This window comes from Triticum aestivum, chromosome 5B (assembly GCF_018294505.1).
Source record: "Triticum aestivum cultivar Chinese Spring chromosome 5B, IWGSC CS RefSeq v2.1, whole genome shotgun sequence".
Classification (NCBI taxonomy): Eukaryota; Viridiplantae; Streptophyta; class Magnoliopsida; order Poales; family Poaceae; genus Triticum; species Triticum aestivum.
The window spans coordinates 125,873,240-125,893,000 of record NC_057807.1 but is presented as its reverse complement, the minus strand read 5'-3'; positions in this window follow the sequence as shown (position 1 = coordinate 125,893,000).

The window sequence follows — 19,761 nt, the reverse complement described above, 5'->3', positions numbered from 1 at the left end:
TGAAGTTGGAATTTCACCAGAAGTTCTATCCTATGCATCTTGTTTATCGTGATCGTAATTACATATATAATTTCTGGCCTCGCGAAGGAGAAAGCATCTATCAAGCTTGGGGGGCTTAAGCCAATGTTATATTCATGCCCCAATCATGAGCTCTCCAGAGAAATGATTATTCAAAAAATTTATGCTCGGCTTTCTCTCAATGACCGCAACTTGCTCGATACTTCTTGTGCTGGTTCTTATATGTTGAAGACTATTGAATTCAAATGGGACTTATTGGAAAGAATTAAATGCAACTCTGAAGATCGGGGTTTCGACGATGGTAAGGAGTCAGGTATGACGCCTAAGTTTGATTGTGTTAAATCTTTTATGGATACCGATGCCTTTCGTGGATTTAGCGCTAAATATGGACTTGACTCTGAAATAGTAGATTCTTTCTGTGAATATTTTGCTACTCACGTTGATCTCCCTAAGGAGAAGTGGTTTAAATATAATCCTCCCATTGAAGTAAAAGTAGTTGCACCTATTACAGTTGAAGAAAAGACTGTCACTTATAGTGACCCTATTATTCCTACTACTTATGTTGAGAAACCTCCTTTTCCTGTTAGGATAATGGATCATGCTAAAACTTTGACTGTTGTTCGTAAGAGTAATACTAGGACTTACACACGTCCTGAGAAAATCAAAGTTGAACCTAGTATTGCTATGGTTAAAGATCTTTTGGATGATGATTTAGATGGGCATGTTATTTACTTATGTGAACAGGCTACTAATATTGCTAGACCAGATGCTAAGATACATAGACCTGTTGTAGGCATGCCTGTTGTTTATGTTAAAATAGGAGATCATTGTTATCATGGCTTATGTGATATGGGTGCTAGTGCTAGTGCAATACCCTATGATTTATATAAAGAAATTATGCATGATATTGCACCCGCTGAAATAGAAGACATTGATGGAGCTTGCTAATAGGGACACCATTAAACCAGTTGGGATTGTTAGAGATGTTGAAGTCTTATGTGGGAAGGTTAAATATCCTGCTGATTTTCTTGTTCTTGGTTCCCCACAAGATGACTTTTGTCCCATTATTTTTGGTAGACCCTTCTTGAATACAGTTAATGCTAAGATTGATTGAGAAAAGGATACTGTTACAATTGGCTTAGAGGGTATGTCTCATGAGTTTAATTTTGCTAAGTTTTGTAGACAACCTCGTGATAGAGAATCACCTAGTAAGGATGAGATTATTGGTCTTGCTTCTATTGCCGTGCCTCCTACTGATCCATTAGAACAATATTTGCTAGACCATGAAAATGATATGTTTATGAAGGAAAGAATGGAAATAGATGAAGTGTTCCTTCAACAGGAACCTATGCTGAAACACAACCTACCCGTTGAAATTCTAGGGGGTCCCCCTTCACCCAAGGGTGATCCCGTGTTTGAACTCAAACCATTACCTGATAATCTTAAGTATGCTTATCTTGATGAAAAGAAAATATATCCTATTATTATTAGTGCTAACCTTTCAGAGCAAGAAGAAGAAAGATTATTGAAAACTCAGAAGAAGCACCGTGTTGCTATTGGATATACTCTAGATGATCTCAAGGGCATTAGTCCCACGTTATGTCAACACAAGATTAATTTGGAGGACCATGCCAAACCAGTTAGAGATCCTCAACGACGACTTAATCCTAAGATGAAAGAAGTGGTAAGAAAGGAGATACTAAAGCTCCTTGAGGCAAGTATAATTTATCCCGTTGCTGATAGTGATTGGGTAAGCCCTGTCCATTGTGTTCCTAAAAAGGGAGGTATTACCATTGTTCCTAATGATAAAGATGAATTGACCCCGCAAAGAATTATTACAGGTTATAGGATGGTAATTGATTTCCGTAAATTAAATAAAGCTACTAAGAAAGATCATTACCCTTTACCTTTTATCAATCAAATGCTAGAAAGACTATCCAAACACACATTTCTTCTTTCTAGATGGTTATTCTGGTTTCTCTCAAATACCTGTATCAGCGAAGGATCAATCTAAAACTACTTTTACTTGCCCTTTCTATACTTTTGCCTATAGACATATGCCTTTTGGTTTATGTAATGCACCTGCTACCTTCCAAAGATGTATGATGGCTATATTCTCTAACTTTTGTGAAAAGATTTGTGAGGTATTCATGGACGATTTCTCCATCTATGGATCCTCTTTTGATGAGTGCTTGAGCAACCTTGATCGAGTTTTGCAGAGATGCCAAGACACTAGTCTCATCTTGAATTGGGGAAAGTGTCACTTTATGGTTAATGAAGGCATTGTCTTGGGGCATAAGATTTCCGAGAGAGGTATTGAAGTTGATAAAGCTAAAGTTGATGCTATTGAAAAGATGACATGTCCCAAGGACATAAAAGGTATAAGAAGTTTCCTTGGTCATGCCGGTTTTTATAGGAGGTTCATTAAGGACTTTTCTAAAATCTCTAGGCCTCTGACTAATTTATTGCAAAAATATATTCCTTTTGTCTTTGATGATGATTGTGTAGAAGCATTTGAAATACTTAAGAAAGCTTTGATCACTGCACCTATTGTTCAGCCACCCGATTAGAATTTACCCTTTGAAATTATGTGTGATTCTAGTGATTATGCTGTAGGTGCTGTTCTAGGGCAAAGAGTTGATAAGAAATTGAATGTTATCCAGTATGCTAGTAGAACTCTTGATACTTCCCAGAGAAATTATGCTACTACTTAAAAAGAGTTCTTAGCAGTTGTGTTTGCGTGTGATAAGTTTAGAACTTATATTGTTGATTCCAAAGTTACTATTCACACTGATCATGCTGCTATTAAATATCTTATGGAAAAGAAAGATGCTAAGCCTAGACTCATTAGATGGGTTCTCTTGCTCCAAGAATTTGATTTGCATATTATTGATAGAAAGGGAGCCGAGAACCCCGTTGCAGACAACTTGTCTAGGTTAGAGAATGTTCTTGATGACCCACTACGTGTTGATGATACCTTTCCTGATGAACAATTAGCGGTCATTAATGCTTCTCGTACTGCTCCTTGGTATGCTGATTATGCTAATTACATTGTTGCTAAATTTATACCACCTAGTTTCACATACCAGCAAAAGAAAAAGTTCTTTTATGATTTAAGACATTACTTCTGGGATGACCCACACCTTTATAAAGAAGGAGTAGATAGTGTTATTAGACGTTGTGTACCTGAGCATGAACAGGAACAGATCCTACGCAAGTGTCACTCTGAATCCTATGGAGGACACCACGCTGGAGATAGAACTACACAAGGTATTGCAATCCGGATTTTATTGGCCTACTCTCTTCAAAGATGCTCGTAAGTTTGTCTTATCTTGTGATGAATGTCAAAGAATTGGTAATATTAGTAGACGTCAAGAAATTCCTATGAATTATTCTCTTGTTATTGAACCGTTTGATGTTTGGGGCTTTGATTACATGGGACCTTTTCCTACCCCTAATGGTTATACACATATTTTAGTTGCTGTTGATTATGTTACTAAGTGGGTAGAAGCTATTCCAACTAGTAGTGCTGATCATAACACTTCTATTAAAATGCTTAAAGAAGTTATTTTTTCGAAGTTTGGAGTCCCTAGATATCTTATGACTGATGGTGGTTCACATTTTATTCATGGTGCTTTCCGTTAGATGCTTGCTAAGTATGATGTTAATCATAGAATCGCATCTCCTTATCATCCGCAGTCTAGTGGTCAAGTAGAATTGAGCAATAGGGAGCTCAAATTAATTTTTCAAAAGACTGTGAATAGATCTAGAAAGAATTGGTCCAAGAAACTTGATGATGCATTATGGGCCTATAGAACTGCATATAAAAATCCTATGGGTATGTCTCCGTATAAAATGGTTTATGGAAAAGCTTGTCACTTACCTCTTGAACTTGAACATAAAGCATATTGGGCTATTAAAGAGCTCAACTATGACTTCAAACTTGCCGGTGAGAAGAGGTTATTTGATATTAGCTCACTTGATGAATGGAGAACCCAAGCCTATGAGAATGCGAAGTTATTCAAAGAAAAACTCAAACGCTGGCATGACAAAAGGATACAAAAGCGTGAGTTTAACATAGGTGATTATGTGTTATTATTCAACTCCCGTTTAAGATTTTTTGCAGGAAAACTTCTCCCTAAATGGGAAGGTCCTTGCGTTATCGAGGAGGTCTATCGTTCCGGTGCCATAAAAATCAATAGCTTCGAAGGCACAAGTCCGAGGGTGGTGAAAGGTCAAAGAATTAAACATTATATCTCAGGTAATCCTATCAATGTTGAAACTAATATTATTGAAACCATAACCCCAGAGGAATACATAAGAGACACTTTCCAGAACGTTTCAGTCTCCGAAAAGGAATAGGTATGTGGTACGGTAAGTAAACCGACTCCAAAACAATTCTAATGGCAATTTTTATCAGTTTTGGAATATTTAAGAATTTTAGAAAGAAAGAAGTAGTCCGGGAAGGACACGAGGCCTCCACGAGGGTGGAGGGCGCGCCCACCCTTCCTGGGCGCGCCCCCTGTCTCATGGCCACCTTGTGTGCCTCTCGGACTCCGTTTTCTTGCACGTTACGTATTTTGGTCGGTAAAAATTCATTATATAATCTCCCGAAGGCTTTGACCACCGTATCACGCAAATATCCTCTGTTTTCGTTTCGAGCTATTTTTTTGACAGATCTAGAGCATCATGACGTCTCCAAGCGCTCCCAAGGACAAGTTTTTCGAGAGGGTTATCAACCCCTATCTCGCGGAGATGCTGCAACACCCTCAAACCATTGAGATGCGTGAGGGGGTGCTGCACATCCGTGATGTGGAGGGACCAAGGCAGACCGGAAGCATGGATACAAAGCTCGAAGCCATGGAGCAACAAGTTTTCAAGTGCCAAGGGATGGTGGAGCGTGGACTCAACGCCAACCAGATGATGATCACAGAGTTCACCAACAACCACAAGCTGGATGCCGAGGTCATTGGGGAGACCATCTTCAAGCTGCAAGAGAAAACCGAGCACCTCCAAGCCCAAATCTATGACCTGTAAAACAAAAACTGTGAGTATGAATATAGATTCAAGAGGATGAGTTTGGCTGCAGATTTGAGGATCCCGGAGACTCGATCATACTTCTATGATGGTGAGCCTATGCCTTGGAAGATGGACGACAAGCCTACATCGTCAACAACTCCTACTTCACCACCTCCGAGGACATAATCACATGGGTATGGGCACTCCCCTTGGCAACTGCCAAGCTTGGGGGAGGTGCCCCGGTATCGTATCACCATGACACTCCTATCTTTACCGTTTTGTTTAGTTCGATCCTTTTAGTAGTATCTTGATCTAGTAGATTGAAGTTTTAGTATCAAGTAGTTTTGAGTTTTGCTTTGTGATCTCTTTATGTAATCGAGTCTGTGAGCTATCTATAATAAAGATTAGTGTTGAGTCAAGGGCTTTGCTATTTTTCTATGATATTGAGGAAGTAGAAAGAATAGAAAGAATAAAAGAGTTCATATTGATCTTATGGATAATAATAACTTCACACAAAGAAAGTATGAGACATAAAAGTTATTGGGAGTTGACAAACGTAGTTTTGTTCATCGTTGCAATTAATAGGAGGTAATAAGGAAAGAGAGGTTTCACATACAAATATATTATCTTGGACATCTTTTATGATTGGGAGCACTCATTAAGTATGACATGCTAAAAGAGTTGACGTTGGACAAGGAAGACAACACAATGGTTTATGTTTTCTCACATCTCAGTTAAAGTATATTGTCATTGACCTTCCAAACATGTTGAGCTTGCCTTTGCCCCTCATGCTAGCCAAATTCCTTGCACCAAGTAGAGATACTACTTGTGCTTCCAAATATCCTTAAACCAGTTTTGCCATGAGAGTCCGCCATACCTACCTATGGATTGAGTAAGATCCTTCAAGTAAGTTGTCATGTTGCAGGCAATAAAAATTGCTCTCTAAATATGTATGACTTATTAGTGCAGAGAAAATAAGCTTTATACGATCTTGTTGTGGAAGCAATAAAAGCGACGAACTGCATAATAAAGGTCCACATACAAGTGGCAATATAAAGTGACGTTCTTGTGCATTAAGATTTCATGCATCCAACGCTAAATGCACATGACAACCTCTGCTTCCCTCTGCGAAGGGCCTATCTTTTACTTTATGTTTTTACTTTATGTTTGAGTCAAGGTGATCTTCACCTTTCTTTTTTTATTTTATCCTTTGACAAGCTCCTCGTGTTTGAAAGATCATGATATATATATATCCAATTGGATGTAAGTTAGTATGAATTATTATTGTTGCCATCACCTGAAGGTGAATACGTTGGGAGGCAACACAATAAGCCCCTATCTTTCTCAGTGTCCGATTGAAACTCCATAACCACAAGTATAGCATGAGTGTTAGCAATTGTAGAAGACTGCATGATAGTTGAGTATGTGGACTTGCTGAAAGGCTCTATTCTTGACTCTTTCTGATGTTATGATAAATTGCAATTGCTTCAATGACTGAGATTATAGTTTGTTAGTTCCCAATGAAGTTTCTAAACCATACTTGACATTGTGAATTGATCGTTACTTGAGCATAAGAAATTACATGATAAAATCTATATATGTTGATGTTATAAGAATGATCATGATGCCCTCATGTCCGTATTTTATTTTTATTGACACCTCTATCTCTAAACATCTGGACATATTTTTCGATATCGGCTTCCGCTTGAGGACAAGCGAGGTCTAAGCTTGGGGGAGTTCATATGTCCATTTTGCATCATGCTTTTATATCAATATTTATTGCATTATGGGCTGTTATTACACACTATATATCAATACTTATGGCTATTCTCTCTTATTTTAAAAGGTTTACCATGAAGAGGGGGAATGCCGGCAGCTGGAATTCTGGCTGGAAAAGGAGCAAACATTGGAAACCTATTCTGCACTGCTCCAAAAATCCTGAAACTCCACGGAACTTATTTTTGGAATTAATAAGAATTATTGAGCGAAGAAACTACCGGAGGGGGCCCACACCCTGGCCAGGAGGGTGGGGGGCGCGCCCACCCCTACTTGGCGCGCCCCTGTCTCCTGGGCCCCCTGGTGGCCCTCCGGTGTCGATCTTCTGCTATATGAAGGCTTTTACCCTAGAAAAAATCATGGGCAAGCTTACGGGACAAAACTCTGCAGCCACAAGGCGGAACCTTGGCGGAACCAATGTAGAGCTCCAGCAGAGCTGTTCTACCGGGGAAACTTCCCTCCGGGAGGGGGAAATCATCAACATCGTCATCACCAACGATCCTCTCATTGGGAGGGGGTCAATCTCCATCAACATCTTCACCAGCACCATCTCCTCTCAAAACCCTAGTTCATCTCTTGTATCAAATCTTGTATCGAAACCACAAATTGGTACCTGTGGGTTGCTAGTAGTGTTGATTACTCCTTGTAGTTGATGCTAATTGGTTTACTTGGTGAAAGATCATATGTTCAGATCCTTAATACATATTAATACTCCTATGATTATGAACATGAATATGCTTTGTGAGTAGTTACATTTGTTCCCGAGGACATGGGTGAAGTCTTGCTATTAGTAGTCATGTGAATTTGGTATTCGTTCGATATTTTGATGAGATGTATGTTGTCTCTCCTCTAGTGGTGTTATGTGAACATCGACTACATGACACTTCACCATTATTTGGGCCTAGAGGAAGGCATTGGGAAGTAATAAATAGATGATGGGTTGCTAGAGTGACTGAAGCTTAAACCCTAGTTTATGCGTTGCTTCGTAAGGGGCTGATTTGGATCCATATGTTTAATGTTGTGGTTAGGTTTACCTTAATACTTATTTTGTAGTTGGGATGCTTGCAATAGGGGTTAATCATAAGTGGGATGCTTGTCCAAGTAAGTGCAGTACCCAAGCACCGGTCCACCCACATATCAAATTATCAAAGTACCGAACGCGAATCATATGAGCGTGATGAAAACTAGCTTGACGATAATTCCCATGTGTCCTCGGGAGCTCTTTTCTCATTATAAGAAATTGTCCAGGCTTGTCCTTTGCTACAAAAAGGATTGGCCACCTTGCTGCACTTTATTTACTTTCATTGCTTGTTACCCGTTACAATTTATTTTATCACAAAACTATCTGTTACCTACAATTTCAGTGCTTGCAGAGAAAACCTTACTGAAAACCGCTTATCATTTCCTTCTGCTCCTCGTTGGGTTCGACACTCTTACTTATTGAAAGGACTACGATAGATCCCCTACACTTGGGGGTCATCACTCCATGCCACTGAGACCCGCCGTTGTCGACGTGTCAGATGACACGCCGCTCCTCCTCTTGTCCCCTCCAGCCAGCACTTGGTCCAATACGATGCCCCTAGGAGGGAGAACGACATCGAAACGTCGTCATCATCCGATCTGGTAGACCCAGATCTAGGGTTTCCCCTGGAACCTCCCGATTAGGTTGATGTGAGCTGCAACGACGATGCCTTGAGAAGGAAACGATGTCAGAGACGCCGGCATCGTCCGCCAAGACCGCAGTCAGGTGCGATTTTCACCGAAAGCCGTGTCATCCTGATCTCGTGGCTGGCTAGATCCACGCAGGGTCTCGCCATGAAGACGTTTGCCGCCGCTGGTACTCCGACAGAGATCCTCTATACCCTCACCGGTCCCTCCACACACCGCTGGCCGGCGGTGGATCTGGAGGGGACGCTAGATCCGCGGCCGCCGCGACCCATCTTCAGGCAGAGCCATCCACCAGTTCATCCATGGAGTGCTGCCACCATCCATGCACGAAGGGAAGCCCATTGCTGTCATGGACCGCTGGTCGCCACCGCACAGGCTAGGGGCGCCGCCCTGCCTGCTGCCCACGGGCGCACCACAAGAGACGCCCCTGCCGCCTCAAGGGGATCCCGCTGCAGATCCGCCCGCCCTAGCACCTTGGCACCGGGCCTGCCACCACCGTGGACCTCGCCGGTGGCAGCGGCGGCAGAAGGATGGCCGAGGGAGGCTGGCGGCACTGGTTTTTTGGCCCCCTGGCATCGCCCAGGGAGGCGACGCGAGGGGGTACCATTCTTGCATGTAGATACATATTTCATGGGTACAGATCCACGCTTTTACCCTTTTTTGAACCAAACACTGTCGAACAACTGTTCAAAGGTAGTTTCATTAATAAAATATTTACATAAACATTACAAGCATCACACCCCTCTAATCAATTGTTGCTCTAGAAAAATTCATGCCAAAATTAAGTTAGGTGAGTCTCAATCCACTCCTTGAAAGCTTCCATGTGTCTTATTCTTGTTCTCATGAGAACCAAATTAAGATCATTCCTGAGAAAGGTCCTCCAGGACTGGGGAGAGGGATCTTGAGCTTTGAACAATTTTGAGTTTCTCTACATCCAGATGTGCCAGCATCCTGATGTCTGCTAGAACTACGTCGGTATTTTCCCAAAGAGGAAGGGATGATGCAACACATCAGCGGTAGGTATTTCCCTCAGTGATGAAACCAGGGTTATCGAACCAGTAGGAGAACCAAGCAACACAACATAAACATCACCTACACACAAATAACAAATACTCGCAAACCGACGTGTAAAAGGGGTTGTCAATCCCTTTCGGGTAGCCGCGCCAGAAATTGGCAAATGGACGTGAGAGAGTTGTAAATATTGATAGATCGAATGCCAAATAAAATAAATTGCAGCAAGGTATTTTTGTATTTTTGGTTTAATAGATATGAAAATAAAAGGCAAACAAAATAGATCGCAAAAACAAATAATATGAGAAAGAGATCCGGGGGCCGTAGGTTTCACTAGTGGCTTCTCTCGAGAAAATAGCAAACGGTGGGTAAACAAATTACTGTTGGGCAATAGATAGAACTTCAAATAATCATGACGATATTTAGGCAATGACCATTATATAGGCATCACGTCCAAGATTAGTACACCGACTCCTGCCTGCATCTACTACTATTACTCCACACATCAACCGCTATTCAGCATGCATCTAGTGTATCAAGTTCATGAAGAAACAAAGTAATGCAATAAGAACGATGACATGATGTAGACAAGATCTATCTATGTAGAGATAGACCCCATCGTTTTATCCTTAGTAGCAACGATACATGTGTGTCGGTTCCCCTTCTGTCACTGGGATCAAGCACCGTAAGATCGAACCCACTACAAAGCACCTATTCCCATTGCAAGATAAATATATCAAGTTGGCCAAACAAAACCCAAATATCAAAGAAGAAATACGAGGCTATAAGCAATCATGCATATAAGAGATCAAAGAAACTCAAATAACTTTCATGGGTATAAAAAGATAGATCTGATCATAAACTCAAAGTTCATCGGATCACGAACACACTGCAAAAAGAGTTACATCATATGGATCTCCAAGAGACCATTGTATTGAGAATATAGTGAGAGAGAGGAAGCCATCTAGCTACTAACTACGCACCCGAAGGTCTATAAAGAACTACTCACGCATCATTGGAGAGGCACCAATGGAAGTGGTGAACGCCTTCGTGATGGTGTCTAGATTGGATCTAGTGGTTTTGGATTCTGCGGCGGCTGGAATTGATTTTCGTTGACTCCTCTAGGGTTTCTGGAATATTGGGGTATTTATAGAGCAAAGAGGCGGTCCGTGGGGCACCCAAGGTGGGCACAACCCACCAGGGCGCGCCTGGGCCTCCTGGCGTGCCCTGGTGAGTTGTGCTCCCCTCGAAGCACCCCCCACGCGCAGCCTTGGCCCATTAGGTGTCTTCTGGTCCAAAAAAATTCTCTGTGAAGTTTCGTTGCATTTGGACTCCATTTGGTATTGATTTCCTATGATGTAAAAAACATGCAGAAAACAACAACTAGCACTTGGCACTATGTCAATAGGTTAGTACCAAAAAATGATATAAAATGATTATAAAACATCCAAGATTGATAATATAACAACATGTCACAATTGAGAATTATAGATACGTTGGAGACGTATTGTCGGGGAAACCGATCACCTATGGGGTCACAAGGATCCCTTCTACGTTCAGCGGGGGATTAGTTGTGTGAAGTGCAGGTCGAGCCGGTAGGACACAGAGGACTTTTATCCAGGTTCGGGTCGCGAAGATGCGTAATACCCTAGTCCTGCTTTATCTGGTTATATGAGTGTTCTTGAGCTTTTGAACTAGCTATGATGCAAGTTTTGTCCAAAATTCCGAATCCTCTCTCTTTGTGCCTCGGGCCTCCTTTTATACACAAAGGGGTTGCCATAGTGGCACACAGGAGGTGGCAAGCTACAGTGATACAAGCTTATCGCTTGATCAAAGTAGGACAAGCGCATTTAATGAGATGCCCACATGTTCTCTTGCTTTATTGGGGACGGCAACAGAGGCCATTCCATCCTTCGCCGTTTCCCCTCGCCTTGCCACGTGTCCGGGCCGACGAGGTATGCAGTGCCATGCTGTCCAACCAGCTGCTGTGTTGGCGAAGTGGTAGGCTTCCACGAGGATCTGCATGCCGCCATGCACGCGCCTGCTTTGCTGGCATGCTTATCGTCGCGTTGGAGTGGTGGTGAGGTGGCGGTACCCCACCGAGCATGGGCCTGGCTGTGGCCCAGTGATCATCCCCGGCAAGGCTTGCCGGGGGCCTTGGAGCCGTCCCCGGCAAGGGTCTTGCCGGGGGTCTTCATCATTTGATCCCACATGGACTCGTGGGCTGTTGATCTTCATGAGGAGCCGCATGCTACCAGGCATGCACTCTTCAAGCCTTGATCTTGAACATTGTCGATGGTGTTAGAGCTCTCAACCTCAAGTGTGGTGGCCCTGTTGGTCCCTTTGCAAGCTGCCCTGGCAAGGGGCTTGCTGGGGGCCTCGCAGGTCGCCTCGGCACGATTCATTGCCGAGCGTGGCCCTGCTTGCCTCTTGCTGCTCGCTACTCTGAGTACTTGCCTTGATGTTCTTTGTTCTTGTCTCCTGCTATCTTCCTCTGCCTCGCCAAGCCTTGCTATAGGGGTGGCTGCGACCGTCCGTGCACAGGTAAGGGGTACAGGAGTACCCATACTTTTGTACATTGACAGGAGCCCCCGGGCCTGGGCCACACATAAGCGCAAGGCGTAGTTGGGCCAAGCCCAAAGCAGTGTGCGGGCGGGCGTGGCAGAGGCGAACCGCCACGATCTTTCTGGCAGTCATGCTTCCCCCCAACTCGCATCGAGTGCGTGGCGTGGGGGTCGTGTGTGGGATGGGCGTGGCACGCATGTGTCAACTTGCAGTAAACGGTAAAGAGCTGGCTCGCGCCTTCCCCATAAAAAGGAAAAACCACAGGGGCACTGCTCATTTACCTTCTTTGTTTCTCCCAATCTCAGAATCGCCGTTCCCCTCTTCTCCCCCAAATCTGAACCAGAGGTTTGTGCCCCTGCTCGCCGCCGCCGTGCCTTCATCGCCTTTCAATCTTTTGCCCCTCCATAGCTGCCATGGCGCCCAAGGTTAGCAAGGGCAAGAAAGCGGCCAAGGCCGCCACGGGGAAGGAGTTGCCAGAGAGTGAGCTAGTGAAGATGCGGAAGGAGCACACCCTCTTCCCTCCGATGATTGATGTGCTCACGCTCAAGGACCAGTTCCTGTGCTTGTGGGGGAAGGAGACGACGGGGCATCCCGCCACCAAGGTCATTCCTGCTTCCTTCGCCAAGGCCAGCCCGAATGTTTACCCCTTTTTCATCGACTATTTCTCCTGCGGCCTCTGCCGCCCTTTCTCAGATTTTTTCAATGACATCATGCACACCTACGGCTTCCACCTCCTGGATTTCATGCCGAATGCGGTGGCGTGCATGGCCCTTTTTGCCCATCTCTGTGAGGGCTTCGTCGGGTTCTACCCCAGCGTGGTGCTCTTTCCCCATTACTTCTTCCCCCGGTTCAGCAAGGGGATGCCATCTCTGGCTCCATCGCTTGGATCCCGAGGCCTCTATGCAAGGGTGCATATCTGGAGGGCTTCTAGAAGGAGCGGTGGGACAAATGGCGGGGCCGGTGGTGCTGGATTGTGGATAAAGAGCCACAACACTTCTGCGAGGTTCGTCAGAGCCCACCGGTCCGCGACAACAACTGGAGCGACTCCGACCCCAATGACGCGAAGCTCTCGGTCGCCACCACCAGGATCCTCCGCCTCATCTCCGCCGGCCTCACGCTGGAGATGGTTGGGGCTGATTTCATCCGCCGCCGCATCGCTTCCTTGCATCAGAAGGGGAGGCCGACCTGGGATTTTAGGAACACGGCGGACATCATGAGGCTCCGCCCCGGTTTAAAGCACAATTTCACCATGATACAGCACACATCCATCTGCCAAAGACTCTTCTAGCTCAAGACGTATGAGGACAGCAACACTGAGTGGGTCGGCAAGGCCGCAAAGGCTGGCAAGACCGGACACCCATTCAGGTTGCCGGCAGGGGTGCACTGATGACCCACAAGTGTAGGGATCTATCATAGTCCTTTCAATAAGTAAGAGTGTCGAACCCAACAAGGAGCAGAAGGAAATGATAAGCGGTTTTCAGTAAGGTTTTCTCTGCAAGCACTGAAATTGTAGGTAACAGATAGTTTTGTGATAAGATAAATTGTAACGAGTAACAAGAAATGAAAGTAAATAAAGTGCAGCAAGGTGGCCCAATCCTTTTTGTAGCAAAGGATAAGCCTGGACAATTTCTTATAATGACAAAGGAGCTCCCGAGGACACATGGGAATTATCGTCAAGCTAGTTTTTATCACGCTCATATGATTTGCATTCGGTACTTTGATAATTTGATATGTGGGTGGACCGGTGCTTGGGTACTGCCCTTACTTGGACAAGCATCCCACTTATGATTAACCCCTATTGCAAGCATCCGCAACTACAAAAGAAGTATTAAGGTAAACCTAACCACAACATTAAACATATGGATCCAAATCAGCCCCTAACGAAGCAACACATAAACTAGGGTTTAAGCTTCTGTCACTCTAGCAACCCATCATCTACATATTACTTCCCAATGCCTTCCTCTAGGCCCAAAATAATGGTGAAGTGTCATGTAGTCGACGTTCACATAACACCACTAGAGGAAAGACAACATACATCTCAACAAAATATCAAACGAATACCAAATTCACATGACTACTAATAGCAAGACTTCACCCATGTCCTCAGGAACAAACGTAACTACTCACAAAGCATATTCATGTTCATAATCAGAGGAGTAATAATATGCATTAAGGATCTGAACATATGATCTTCCATCAAGTAAACCAATTAGCATCAACTACAAGGAGTAATCAACACTACTAGCAACCCACGGGTACCAATTTGTGGTTTTGATACAAGATTGGATAAAAGAGATGAACTAGGGTTTTGAGAGGAGATGGTGCTGGTGAAGATGTTGATGGAGATTGACCCCCTCCCAATGAGAGGATCATTGGTGATGACGATGTTGATGCTTTCCCCCTCCCGGAGGGAAGTGTCCTCGGCAGAACAGCTCTGCCGGAGCTCTAGATTGGTTCTGCCAAGGTTCCGCCTCGTGGCGGCGGAGTTTCGTGTTTGGAGCAGTTCAGAATAGGTTTCCAATGTTTGCTCCTTTTCCAGCCAGAATTCCAGTTGCCGGCATTCCCCCTCTTCATGGTAAACCTTGTAGAATAAGTATTGAGATATAATGTGTAATAACAGCCCATAATGCAATAAATTTGATATAAAAGCATGATGCAAAATGGATGTATCATGCACCCGATGATCAATAACTCTCGCCAGACCGAGATTATTGCCACGATGCTTGCGTTTAACGCTCATGGCCTGGATCCAACTTGGGCCGAGCTAAAGGCGGAGGAGGTGCAACAGTTCTTCGACAACTTGTCGGAGGGCCGCGTCCGCAACGAGCCAGAACTCATCCACCCCACCACCAACCAAGAGCTGGTGTATATTGCCGCCAGGGCGAAGGAGGCGGACCTTGCCATGGAGACTGGCAGCTGCAGCGCCGTGGAGGACGAGGCCAAGGAGGCCGAAGAGGAACCAAGATTCCTCAAGTGGCTGGAGCCTGCTGGAGAGACCAGCGGTGTTGGTGCCGGGGCTACCCCTACTGCAGAGGCAGCCGAAGAGCCGGTTGGGGAGGCGTCCGGGGCAGACGAGCCCTTGGCCCCGAAGAAGAGGCACGTCTTGCGATGGACCGGCTCCAACGAGCTAGTTCAACCCGGCAAGACTACACAGCGGCAACAGGCTCAGACATGGCCCATGCGCCAGACGAGGCAGGCAGCCGCAGAGGCGTTGGAGGTGGACGCAACGCAAAGAGGGCCGCAACGTTGAAGAAGGCCGAAGATTCTGCCTCCTCTTCGACCAGGCGTGGCGCTGCTTCCTCCTCCTCGAGCAGACGAGCCGCTGCTTCTCCTATGGCGGGGCGCGTAAGGACTCCATCTCCTTCCCCGGCAGACTCCGTCCCAGCGGCCAAATATGACCTTGGGTTATGCAGCACGAGGAAGAAGAGGGGGGGGGGGCAGAAGAATAGGAGGACGAGTATGACCTTGATCTTATTTCATTTCTTGTAGTGACGCAGAGACGCTGGCCCAGAGGGTGAAAAGGGCCAGGGCCTCGACGAGTACAAAGCGCCCGGCAAGCACCCCTCGTGCTTCGGGGGTGATCTTCACCAGTCCGGAGTCCAGCCCCCTGCGCAGCACCCAACGTGAGTTTGTCACTTATCTCTTGTTGGCGGGTGTTGGCGCATGTCTCCTTACTGGTGATCTTGCCGGAACTGCAGGAAGGGAATAGGAGTAGGAGGAGACCTAAGGGCCGCCCCTGGCACACCGCCCCCATCACCCACGCCGACCAGAGGGGCATCCCCGGCAAGGGCACCCACTGACGAGCCCTTGCGTTCGGAGGAGGCGGAGGCGGGCACAGGCGCCGATGACCCCGTCCCGGCAACAGACGTCGCCGGGGAGGGGGACGCACCCTCCCTACCTGCTGTAGGTAAGTAGATACCTTCTGCTCCTTGCTATCCACCGTTTTGACTTCTTCCATTCTCTCTGTTTTAAACTTTTCTGATTTTGATTTTGCCTTTTTCCTTCCCTTGGCCTCAGATTCTCCCTTGGCAGATCGGGTGGACGTTGATGACGTGATCATGGAGATCGCCAGGGACGCCGAGGCCGAGGCCTCCACCATTGATGCTGAGGAGGCTACCAAGACACCCACTAAAGAGGCCTCCACGGGGCTTTCCAGGGAGGCCGATAAGGATCCTGACAGGAAGAAGGTGGCTGAGGAGCTCGTCGGAGAGGCCGGCAAGGCTGCTGCCGAGGAGGCCACCGCGGGGCCTGCTGGGGAGGCCAGCAAGGCCACCACTGGTGAGGCTGCCAAGGATCCTCCCAGGGAGGAGGTGGTCAATGACCAACCCTCCTCCTCCTCAACCCCTGCCCTGAGCAGGTACTTGAAGAATGGCGACGACCTCTTTGTCAATATTCTAGGGGAGGCAGGCGCCAGGTCGCCAATCGAGGGGGAGGTCTTTGACGAGGAAATCCTCACCGCCGCCGGGCTCCGGGTTGTTGACGAACCGAGCGTCGGCGGTGTCGGTGTCAAAACCGGCGGATCTTGGGTAGGGGGTCCCGAACTGTGTGTCTAAGGCTAATAGTAATAGGAGACTGGGGACACAATGTTTACCCAGGTTCGGGCCCTCTTGATGGAGGTAATACCCTACTTCCTGCTTGATTGATCTTGATGATATGAGTATTACAAGGGTTGATCTACCACGAGATCAGAGAGGCTAAACCCTAGAAGCTAGCCTATGGTATGATTGTTGTTGTTGTGTCCTACGGACTAAACCCTCCGGTTTATATAGACACTGGAGGGGGCTAGGGTTACACAGAGTCGGTTTATAGAGAAGTAGATCTACATCTGAATCGCCAAGCTTGCCTTCCACGCCAAGGAGAGTCCCATCTGGACACGGGACGAAGTCTTCAATCTTGTATCTTCATAGTCCAACAGTCCGACCAAAGTATATAGATCAGCTATCCGGATACCCCCTTATCTAGGACTCCCTCAGTAGCCCTTGAACCAGGCTTCAATGACAATGAGTCCGGCGTGTAGATTGTCTTCAGCATTACAAGGCGGGTTCCATCTCCGAATACTCCAAGATAAATTCCGAACACAAGGACCGTGTCCGGCTCTGCAAGATAAATTCCATGTACCACCATAGAGAGAATAACAAACCACGAATCCAATCTGCTGACAACTCTTCGTAGCATGACATCACGCCATGGCCCGGTCATTATTTGAACCATTTTTTATAACCAGCTACCGCACACATTACGAGGCGGTTCCTTTGGCACGTCTTGTCGAAGCAGAGATCGTGTCCCTCTTATCATGGGATCATCATCAATACGGGTATGGGTAACCCAACCGTGCCTTTTGGCATGACTCCGTGTTTTTAGGCAAGTCGCGAACGGGGACGCTTGATATTCTTCCCCCTTTATAGAGGGGTCGAGGCCTATCCCTTTATTTCCACACTTGCGCCTTCCCGCACCTCGAGTTCCAACACCCAAAGCTCAAGCTTAAACACCTTGGACTTTGATCATGTCCGGATCCGACCTTCAAGGCCGGTGGATGGCTTCCTCTGTCATAGAGGAGGATATTGCGAAGCTCAGGGAGGCCGTGTATTTGACCGCCAATGTTAAGCATAGGCTTCCCACCCCGAAACAGGTTATCCCTACTCCCGAGCCCAACGAGAGCGTCGTATTTGTCTCCCACTTCCTCCGGGGCTTGGGCTTGACTCTTGATCCCTTCGTGAGAGGGCTCATGTTCTATTATGGGCTAGATTTTCATGATCTAGCTCCGAACTCCATTCTTCACATCTCGTCGTTTATTGTCGTGTGCGAAGCCTTCCTCCATGTCACCCCACACTTCGGCTTATGGCTCAAGACTTTCAATGTGAAGCCGAGGGTGATCGAGGGGTGACACGCAGAGTGCGGGGGTGCTGCAATAAGCAGGAACGTCGATGCCCTATGGCCCGAAGGCTCCTTCCCAGAGGTATCCGATCTATGGCAACGGAGGTGGTTCTATGTCATAGCTCCCCGAGGCTCAAAGTGGGCGTCCGCCCCCGCCTTCTGCTCGGGCCCTCCGCCTCAACTAGCATCGTGGGCCAACGTGGGACTGGACTGGGGGCCTACAAATGATGTACCGACGTTGCAGAGCCGCATCCGGGAGCTCCTCGAGAGGGACATTAGTCTTGTCAAAATAATCCAGGTAATGCTAGTTCGGCGGGCCCTGCCATGTAAACATCGACCTCTCCGGATGTGGGAGTTCAATCCAGAAGGTCTGCGAACAATTCAGGACTTCTTCGGCATGACGCCTGAAGGAATGTATAAGATGTTCTTCGGACCATGAATAAAGTGTGCAGACACCACAGAGGATGCGGGCCTGAGCTGCAACCGCCCAGATACCAAAGTAAGTAACCCTGTGACCAAACACTTTGTTTATATTTGTCATAACATCGTTCTGAAAAACTGTCTGCAACCAGGATTGGCTCAGTAAGGCGGAAAGAAGCAGGTGTCCGGCCCCGCTTCCCAAAGGCTCGCCCAGTCCGGCAATAGCCAGGATGCTTAAACGGGCGCTAAGTCAAGTGCCATAGGAGAAAGATGAAGGGAAGAGTGTAGAAGCCAAGAGTGAGCCTCACACATTGTGCATCCGAACCAGGGGAATTAATGTCTCCACGGTGGAGGAGAATCGGGGAGGTGAATCTGAGGTTTCCTCCCCTCGCGGGAAGAAGAGGGCCGCTTCTGAAGACTTGGAAACGGGGGCACCTAAATAAGGGAAGAAAACTTCACCAAAGGGCCCTGCCCCGAAGGGCGTCCTTACCGCATAGTGCCCGCTAATGGGCCAGCCCTCCACCGAGCTGTAAGTTTAATAAACAAGAAGCTTATCACTTTTTCCTCTGAGAGTAATAACCGGGACCTATTTTTTGCAGTCCAGCTAGCAGTTCATCTCAAACAGGGTTCGTCCTCGGGGGATCTTCTTCTGGAGATGATGGAGAGTGAAACCCCACCTACCTCTCTGCCCCGTGGGGCAGGCGACCCTGAGGTATCGTCACGGAGGATTCCAGATCCACTGAGGCCAGAAGCTAACACTTCGGCCGCCCCGAGCCCAGCGCGTTCGGCTCCTGTGGCAGACAGTGAGAAGGGTCCGGGAGAGTCCGGTGTCTAGCCGAACATACTGACAGGCCTCCTGGAGTCAGCTGCTCTCTCGGAGGATCACCGTACACTAATGGGTACGGTATTGGAGAAAATTTCCTTTGCCACAAGCGGGTTAAATGAAGCTTTTAGGAGCTTGCTTAAAGGCTTTGAGGTAAGCCACAAAATACGCAGTTTTTTGGTTGCCCCGCACGTGATACATGCGCTCTGTATAGATAGTAGCCCCTGAGACTATGGTTGCCAGCCTATGGCGGCAAACGGAGGATCACACTCCCAGGTAACCGTCGCACTTGTATTGATGTGCAGGTTGCTAAGGGTCCGGCGATAGACCAGACCGCTGAATGCGCCGAATTGAGGCGACAGATTGACGTGGTGGAGGCTGACATCACGCTTGTAAACAAGCGATTAGAGGAGTCGCAGAGTATGCGCTCTTATATCCACATTTGCTTTAGGAAATTGTACGAAGGTTGTAATATTAATATGATGTGATGTGGCTGCAGGAGAAGCTGCTGCTGTTGAGGCCCTGAGGGCGGAGCTTGCCCTAGCCAAGGAACAAGCCCAGGTTAGCAATGCGGCTGCTCTAAAGGC